General features: G+C 42.7%; 1 long non-coding RNA gene across 1 annotated transcript in view; it reads right to left on the bottom strand.

Moving 5' to 3' along the window:
- Nucleotides 1-9,962, bottom strand: part of LOC308611019 — a 722,564-nt gene that overhangs the window by 248,042 nt on the left and 464,560 nt on the right. The window lies entirely within an intron of this gene.

Here is a 9,962-nt window from a genome sequence, read left to right as displayed (position 1 = left end):
ATTATATATGTCACCTGTGTTTCTATAAGTCTGTTAACCCCGATATCGTAATGAAACCAATCCTCACACCTTTCCCTTGGTGAACCATAAGTTTGTTTAGTGAATCTCTGATTGCCGTTCTCGGTGGAAATATCTGCCCTGGTATCCATTTTTAGGTAACACCTATAAGTGATATGATATGATATGTGTCTTTCACTTTCTGACTTACTACAAGTCACGTGATTACCTCTAGACTCATCTACGGTGGTGCAAATGGCATTGTGTTCTGTTTTTCCTTGGCTTCTCTTCTGCCTTAGCGAGGTCCATTTTCAACAATGTGATTCCCTGAGTGTTGTGGATTAGCTGAGCTGGGCAGCCTTACCCTGCCTCCCGGCCCTCCCCAGGTGTGCCTGGTTGAGGTCAATATAAACAGCGCTCCAGGCAGCAATAGCCCCTGAAGCTGTTCCTGACTCCATATTCTCTGCCCCGTCAGCAGTTTCGGGGCTGTGCTGGTGGGAGGGAATGAGGGGCCACAGCTTTGTTGGTGGCCCGGTGTGAGTGGGGTTCTGCTGGCCTTTCTGCAGGAGTTGCCAGGCTGCCACCTGTAAAGAAGAGGATGTGTCACCCATACCTTCCGCTGGAATTTCTCTCCGGACAGAGGTGAAGAAGGAAAAAAGCATTGGGGGCCGGGACAGGTGGGGTATTTCAGGCAGCACAATGGAAAGCGTCCGGAAGAGCGCCCGGGGCAGGACCACCCTGGCTGGAGAGCAGGCACCAAGTTGGCCTGCGTGCTGTTGCTGGGGTGGCTCCACGGCCCTTCCTCTAGTCTTACAATCCCTTGTACATATTCAGGTGTTTTACCTGGGAAGGGTGGGAACAGTTCAGCAGCAGCTGGCCTGGGGCTCAGCTCAACTTTATTCAGAGATGCCTCTGCACGATCCCCAAGCGTTGCAATGAGGACGCTCCTTGCGTGGGGTGTGGGTTGCTGGCTGTATGGGAGATGATTCCCCACCTCTGACCAATTTCAGAATTGTTTACCGCTGGAGCAAGTGCCCTGATAGGGTTTTCCTCTGTATAACTGGTGGGTTCAGGTTTTTTTTTCTTTTATGGTTCAAGTTAGATTTTATTCCTCTTTTATGTATTTATAGATATAAGCATGGAAATAATTCATTCCTATAAATACATCTGTGTGAAGGGAAGAACTTTTTTCTGTATTATTTTTAAATCTTGAAATTTTATTTTATTTATTTTTTTATACAGCAGATTATTATTAGTTATGTATTTTATGCATATACATGTATGCAGGTCAATCCCAATCTCCCAACTCATCCCACCACCACCACACCATGGCTCTCCACACTTGGTGTCCATACGTTTGTTCTCTACCTCTGTCTCTATTTCTTGCCTGCAAACCAGTTCATCTGTACCAGTTTTTACGTTCCACATATATGCATTAATATACAATATTTGTTTTCTTCTTTCTGACTTACTTCATTCTGTATGACAGTCTCTAGATCCTTCGATGTCTCTACAAATGACCCAGTTTCATTCCTTTTTATGGCTGAGTAATATTCCATTTTATACATGTACCACATCTTTATCCATTCATCTGTCTGTGGGCATTTAGTTTGCTTCCATTGCCTGGCTATTGTAAATAGTGCTGCAATGAACATTGTGGTGAATGTGCCTTTTTGATTTATGGTTTTCTTTGGGTATATGCCCAGAAGTGGGATTGCTGGATCAGATGGTAATTCTATTTCTAGTTTTTTTTAACGTAACTCCATACTGTTCTCCATAGTGACTGTATCAATTTACATTCCCACCAATAGTGGAAGAGGGCTCCTTTTGTACACAGCCTCCCCAGAATTTGTTGTTTGTTGATTTTCTGATGATGCCGATTCTAACAGTGTGAAGTGATACCTCATTGTAGTTTTGATTTGCATTTCTCTAATAATTAGTGCTGTTGAGCAGCTTTTCATGTGCGTCTTGGCCATCTCTGTGTCTTCTTTGAAGAAACGTATCTTTAGATCTTCTGCCCATTTTTGTATTGGGTTGTTTGTTTTTTTAATATTAAGCTGCATGAGCTGTTTATATATATTGGAGATTAAACCTTTGTCCATTGATTCGTTTGCAACTATTTTCGCCCCTTCTGAGGGATGCTTTTTTCCATTCCCGTTTTTTTAACCAAAAAAGAAAGAAAGAAAAAGAAGCAGAAAACTAATGTGCATAAAATATGCCTTTTGAAATGGTCGTTTTGAAATATGGACGTCCTTTGAATTTTTTGGTCGATATGTGACCCCAGGATTTCTTTTCAGGGCAGGTATCATTTACAGGCTTGCAATGATTTGGAATATCAACTGACCTTGAGCGCTGGGATTAAAGCTGCTGTTGTGTGAAACGGCCACAATGTGGCAGCAGTTCTCCCTTACCAATTCTGGTTACTAGGGCAACAGAGCCTCAATGGAAGTCGTGTTCTAGATTGGAATTTAGAATGGAATGTGCCAGGAGAAAGCCCCTCAAGTTTGTCTCCCTACTTCTTGTTCGTGTTTTTAATTTAATTTTTATTTTTTATTACAGCAAGTTTGATTACAATGTTTGGCTTGTTGGAGGTGTGGACGATGTGGTTCTTTTACACATATACACAGGTCTGTTTTTCCTGGGATCCTTTTCCCATGTACGTTATGACAGAATGTTGAGTAGTCTTTTGGTATTCCGTAGGTCTTTGGTGATTATATATGTCACCTGTGTTTGTATAAGTCTGTTAACCCCGATATCGTAATGAAACCAATCCTCACACCTTTCCATTGGTGAACCAAAAATTTGTTTAATGAATCTCTGATTGCCGTTCTCGGTGGAAATATCTGCCCTGGTATCCAATTTTAGGTAACACCTATAAGTGATATGATATGATATGTGTCTTTCACTTTCTGACTTACTACAAGTCACGTGATTACCTCTAGACTCATCTACGGTGGTGCAAATGGCATTATGTTCTTTTTTTCCTTGGCTTCTCTTCTGCCTTAGTGAGGTCCATTTTCAACAATGTGATTCCCTGAGTGTTGTGGATTAGCTGACCTGGGCAGCCTTACCCTGCCGCCCGGCCCTCCCCAGTTGTGCCTGGTTGAGGTCAATATAAACAGTGCTCCAGGCAGCAATAGCCCCTGAAGCTGTTCCTGACTCCATATTCTCTGCCCCGTCAGCAGTCTCGGGGCTGTGCTGGTGGGAGGGAATGAGGGGCCACAGCTTTGTTGGTGGCCCGGTGTGAGTGGGCTTCTGCTGGCCTTTCTGCAGGAGTTGCCAGGCTGCCACCTGTAAAGAAGAGGTTGTGTCACCCATACCTTCCGCTGGAATTTCTCTCCGGACAGAGGTGAGGAAGGAAAAGAGCAGTGGGGGCCGGGACAGGTGGTGTATCTCAGGCAGGACAATGGAAAGCTTCCGGAAGAGCGCCCGGGGGCAGGACCACCCTGGCTGGCCTGCAGGCACCTAGTTGCCCTGCGTGCTGTTGCTGGTGTGGCTCCACAGCCCTTCCTCTAGGCTTTCAAGCCCTTGTACATATTCAGGTGTTTTACCTGGGAAGGGTGGGAACAGTTCAGCAGCAGCTGGCCTGGGGCTCAGCTCAGCTTTATTCAGAGATGCCTCTGCACGATCCCCCAGCTTTGCAGTGAGGACGCTCCTTGCGTGGGGTGTGGGTTGCTGGCTGTATGGGAGATGATTCCCCACCTCTGACCAATTTCAGAATTGTTTACCACTGGAGCAAGTGCCCTGATAGGGTTTTCCTCTGTATAACTGGTGGGTTCAGGTTTTTTTTTCTTTTTTAGTTCAAGTTAGATTTTATTCCTCTTTTATGTATTTGTAGATATAAGCATGGACATAATTCATTCCTATAAAAACATCTGTGTGAAGGGAAGAACTTTTTTTCTGTTTTATTTTTAAATTTTATTTTTAAAAATTTAAAATTTAATTTTATTTATTTTTAATACAGCAGGTTATTATTAGTTATCAATTTTATGCATATACATGTATACAGGTCAATCCCAATCTCCCAGCTCATCCCACCACCACCACACCATGGCTTCCCACACTTGTTGTCCATACGTTTGTTCTCTACCTCTGTCTCTATTTCTTCCCTGCAAACCAGTTCATCTGTACCACTTTTTAGGTTCCACATATATGCATTAATATACAATATTTGTTTTCCTCTTTCTGACTTACTTCATTCTGTATGACAGTCACTAGATCCATCCATATCTCTACAAATGACCCAGTTTCATTCCTTTTTATGACCGAGTATTATTCCATTTTATATATGTACCCCATCTTTATCCATTCATCTGTCTGTGGGCATTTAGTTTGCTTCCATTACCTGGCTATTGTAAATAGTGCTGCAATGAACATTGTGGTGAATGTGCCTTTTTGATTTATGGTTTTCTCTGGGTATATGCCCAGAAGTGGGATTGCTGGATCAGATGGTAATTCTATTTCTAGTTTTTTTAAGGAAACTCCATAGTGTTCTCAATAGTGACCTTATCAATTTACATTCCCACCAATAGTGGAAGAGGGATCCTTTTGTCCACACCCTCCCCAGAATTTGTTGTTTGTAGATTTTCTGATGATGCCGATTCTAACAGGTGTGAGGTGATACCTCATTGTAGTTTTGATTTGCATTTCTCTAATAATTAGTGCTCTTGAGCAGCTTTTCATGTGCGTCTTGGCCATCTCTGTGTCTTCTTTGAAGAAACGTCTCTTTAGATCTTCTGCCCATTTTTGTATTGGGTTGTTTGTTTTTTTTAATATTAAGCCGCATGAGCTGTTTTTATATATTGGAGAGTAAACCTTTGTCCATTGATTCGTTTGCGACGATTTTCGCCCTTTCTGAGGGATGCCTTTTTCCATTCCCGTTTTTTTAACCAAAAAAGAAAGAAAGACAAAGAAGTAGAACACTAATGTGCCTAAAATATGGCTTTTGAAACAGTCGTTTTGAAATATGGACGTCCTTTGAATTTTTTGGTCGATATGTGACCCCAGGATTTGTTTTCAGGGCAGGTGTCATTTACAGGCCTGCAATGATTTTGAATATCAACTGACCTTTAGCGCTGGGATTAAAGCTGCTGTTGTGTGAAACGGCCACAAGGTGGCAGCAGTTCTCTCTTTCAAATCTGGTTATTAGTGCAACAGAGCCTCAATGGAAGTCGTGTTCTAGATTGGAATTTAGAATGGAATGTGCCAGGAGAAAGCCCCTCAAGTTTGTCTCACTACTTCTTGTTCGTGTTTTTAATTTAATTTTTTATCTTTTATTACAGCAACTTTGATTACAATCTTTGGCTTGTTGTAGGTGTGGAAGATGTGGTTCTTTTACACATATACAGATGTCTGTACTTCCTGGGATCCTTTGCCCATGTACGTTATGAAAGAATGTTGAGTACTCCTCTCTTTGTATTCCGTAGGTCTTAGGTGATTATATATGTCACCTGTATTTGTATATGTCTGTTAACCCCAATATCGTAATGAAACCCATCCTCACACCTTTCCATTGGTGAACCATAAGTTTGTTTAATGAATCTGTGATTGCCCTTCTCCGTGGAAATATCTGCCCTGGTATCCATTTTTAGGTAACACCTATAAGTGATAAGATACGATATGTGTCTTTCACTTTCTGACTTACTACAAGTCATGTGATAACCTCTAGGCTCATCTACGGTGCTGCAAATGGCATTGTGTCCTTTTTTTCCTTGGCTTCTCTTCAGCTTTAGCGAGGTCCATTTTCAACACTGTGATTCCCTGAGTGTTGTGCATTAGCTGACCTAGGCAGCCTTACCCTGCCGGCCGGCCCTCCCCAGGTGTGCCTGTTTGAGGTCAATATAAACAGCGCTCCAGGCAGCAATGGCCCCTGAAGCTGGGCATGACTCCATATTCTCTGCCCCTTCAGCAGTCTCGGGGCTGTGCTGGTGGGAGAGAATGAGGTGCCACAGCTTTGTTGGTGGCCCGGTGTGAGTGGGGTTCTGCTGTCCTTTCTGCAGGAGTTGCCAGGCTGCCACCTGTAAAGAAGAGGATGTGTCACACATACTTTCCGCTGGAATTTCTCTCCGGACAGAGGTGAGGAAGGAAAAAAGCATTGGGGGCCGGGACAGGTGGGGTATCTCAGGCAGGACAATGGAAAGCTTCCGGAAGAGCGCCCGGGGGCAGGACCACCCTGGCTGGAGAGCAGGCACCAAGTTGGCCTGCGTGCTGTTGCTGGTGTGGCTCCACGGCCCTTCCTCTAGTCTTTCACGCCCTTGTACATATTCAGGTGTTTTACCTGGGAAGGGTGGGAAGACTTCAGCAGCAGCTGGCCTGGGGCTCAGCTCACCTTTATTCAGAGATTCCTCGGCTCGGTCCACAAGCTTTGCAATGAGGACGCTCCTTGCGTGGGGGGTGGGTTGCTGGCTGTATGGGAGAGGATTCCCCACCTCTGACCAATTTCAGAATTGTTTGCCGCTGGAGCAAGTGCCCTGATAGGGTTTTCCTCTGTATAACTGGTGGGTTCAGGTTTTTTTTCTTTTATGGTTCAAGTTAGATTTTATTCCTCTTTTATATATTTATAGATATAAGCATGGAAATAATTCATTCTTATAAATACATCTGTGTGAAGGGAAGAACTTTTTTCTGTTTTATATTTAAATTTTATTTTTTAAAATTTTGAAATTTAATTTTATTTACTTTTATATTACAGCAGGTTATTATTAGTTATGTATTTTATGCATATACATGTATACAGGTCAATCTCAATCTCCCAACTCGTCCCACCACCACCACCCCATGGCTTCCCACACTTGGTGTCCATACGTTTGTTCTCTACCTGTGTGTCTCTATTTCTTCCCTGCAAACCAGTTCATCTGTACCAGTTTTTAGGTTCCACATATATGCATTAATATACAATATTTGTTTTCCTCTTTCTGACTTACTTCATTTTGTATGACAGTCTCTAGATCCATCGATGTCTCTACAAATGACCCAGTTTCATTCCTTTTTATGGCTGAGTAATATTCCATTTTATACATGTACCACAACTTTATCCATTCATCTGTCTGTGGGCATTTAGGTTGCTTCCATTACCTGGCTATTGTAAATAGTGCTGCAATGAACATTGTGGTGAATGTGCCTTTTTGATTTATGGTTTTCTCTGGGTATATGCCCAGAAGTGGGATTGCTGGATCAGATGGTAATTCTATTTCTAGTTTTTTTAAGGAAAGTCCATACTGTTCTCCATAGTGACTGTATCAATTTCCATTCCCACCAATAGTGGAAGAGGGATCCTTTTGTCCCCACCGTCCCCAGAATTTGTTGTTTGTAGATTTTCTGATGATGCCGATTCTAACAGGTGTGAGGTGATACCTCATTGTAGTTTTGATTTGCATTTCTCTAATAATTAGTGCTGTTGAGCAGCTTTTCATGTGCGTCTTGGCCATCTCTGTGTCTTCTTTGAAGAAACGTCTCTTTAGATCTTCTGCCCATTTTTGTATTGGGTTGTTTGTTTTTTTTAATATTAAGCCGCATGAGCTGTTTATATATATTGGAGAGTAAACCTTTGTCCATTGATTCGTTTGCGACGATTTTCGCCCTTTCTGAGGGATGCCTTTTTCCATTCCCGTTTTTTTAACCAAAAAAGAAAGAAAGACAAAGAAGCAGAACACTAATGTGCGTAAAATATGGCTTTTGAAACGGTCGTTTTGAAATATGGACGTCCTTTGAATTTTTTGGTCGATATATGACCCCAGGATTTGTTTTCAGGGCAGGTGTCATTTACAGGCCTGCAATGATTTTGACTATCAACTGACCTTTAGCGCTGGGATTAAAGCTGCTGTTGTGTGAAACGGCCACAAGGTGGCAGCAGTTCTCTCTTTCAAATCTGGTTATTAGTGCAACAGAGCCTCAATGGAAGTCGTGTTCTTGATTGGAATTCAGAATGGAATGTGCCAGGAGAAAGCCCTTCAAGTTTGTCTCACTACTTCTTGTTCGTGTTTTTAAGTTAATTTTTTATTTTTTATTACAGCAAGTTTGATTACAATGTTTGGCTTGTTGTAGGTGTGGAAGATGTGGTTCTTTTACACATATACAGATGTCTGTTTTTCCTGGGATGCTTTGCCCATGTACATTATGACAGAATGTTGAGTAGTCCTCTCTTTGTATTCCGTAGGTCTTAGGTGATTATATATATCACCTGTGTTTGTATAGGTCTGTTAACCCCAATATCGTAATGAAACCAATCCTCACACCTTTCCATTGGAGAACCATAAGTTTGTTTAATGAATCTATGTTTGCACTTCTCAGTGGAAATGACTGCCCAGGTTTCTATTTTAGGTAACACCTATAAGTGATATGAAATGATATGTGTCTTTCACTTTCTGACTTACTACAAGTCACGTGATTACATCTAGACTCATCTACGGCGCAGCAAATGGCATTGTGTCCTTATTTTCCTTGGCTTCTGTTCTGCCTTAGCGAGGTCCATTTTCAACAATGTGATTCCCTGAGGGTTGTGGATTAGCTGACCTGGGCAGCCTTACCCTGCCGGCCGGCCCTCCCCAGGTCTGCCTGGTTGAGGTCAATATAAACAGCGCTCCAGGCAGCAATAGCCCCTGAAGCTGTGCCTGACTCCATATTCTCTGCCCCGTCAGCAGTCTCGGGGCTGTGCTGGTGGGAGGGAGTGAGGGGCCACAGCTTTGTAGGTGGCCCGGTGAGAGTGGGGTTCTGCTGGCCTTTCTGCAGGAGTTGCCAGGCTGCCACCTGTAAAGAAGAGGATGTGTCACCCATACCTTCCGCTGGAATTTCTCTCCGGACAGAGGTGAGGAAGGAAAAATGCAGTGGGGCCCGGGACAAGAAGGGTATCTCAGGCAGGACAATGGAAATCTTCCGGAAGAGCACAAGGGGCCAGGATCACCCTGGCTGGCCTGCAGTCACCAAGTTGGCCTGCGTGCTGTCGCTGGTGTGGCTCCACGGCCCTTCCTCTAGGCTTTCAAGCCTTTGTACATATTCAGGTGTTTTACCTGGGAAGGGTGGGAACAGTTCAGCAGCAGCTGGCCTGGGGCTCAGCTCACCTTTATTCAGAGATGCCTCGGCACTGTCCCACAGCTTTGCAATGAGGACGCTCCTTGCATGGGGGGTGGGTTGCTGGCTGTACGGGAGATGATTCCCCACCTCTGACCAATTTCAGAATTGTTTACCACTGGAGCAAGTGCCCTGATAGGGTTTTCCTCTGTATAACTGGTGGGTTCAGGTTTTTTTTTCGTTTATGGTTCAAGTTAGATTTTATTCCTCTTTTATGTATTTATAGATATAAGCATGGAAATAATTCATTCCTATAAATACATCTGTGTGATGGGAAGAACTTTTTTCTGTTTTATTTTTAAATTTTATATTTTAAAATTTTGAAATTTAATTTTATTTACTTTTTTATACAGCGGGTTATTATTAGTTATGTATTTTATGCATATATATGTATACAGGTCAATCTCAAACTCCCAACTCATCCCACCACCACCACCCCATGGCTTCCCACACTTGGTGTCCATATGTTTCTTCTCTACCTCTGTGTCTCTATTTCTTCCCTGCAAACCAGTTCATCTGTACCATTTTTTAGGTTCCACATATATGCATTAATATACAATATTTGTTTTCCTCTTTCTGACTTACTTCATTCTGTATGACAGTCTCTAGATCCATCGATGTCTCTGCAAAAGACCCAGTTTCATTCCTTTTTATGGCCGAGTAATATTCCATTTTATATATGTACCCCAATTTTATCCATTCATCTGTCTGTGGGCATTTAGGTTGCTTCCATTACCTGGCTATTGTAAATAGTGCTGCAATGAACATTGTGGTGAATGTGCCTTTTTGATTTATGGTTTTCTTTGGGTATATGCCCAGAAGTGGGATTGCTTGATCAGATGGTAATTCTATTTCGATTTTTTTTTAAGGAATCTCCATACTGTTCTCCATAGTGAGTG

The sequence above is a fragment of the Mesoplodon bidens genome (assembly GCF_964165515.1).
Source record: "Mesoplodon bidens genome assembly, contig: HAP1_SCAFFOLD_94, whole genome shotgun sequence".
NCBI lineage: Eukaryota > Metazoa > Chordata > Mammalia > Artiodactyla > Ziphiidae > Mesoplodon > Mesoplodon bidens.
This window is presented reverse-complemented; position numbering and strand designations above follow the sequence as displayed.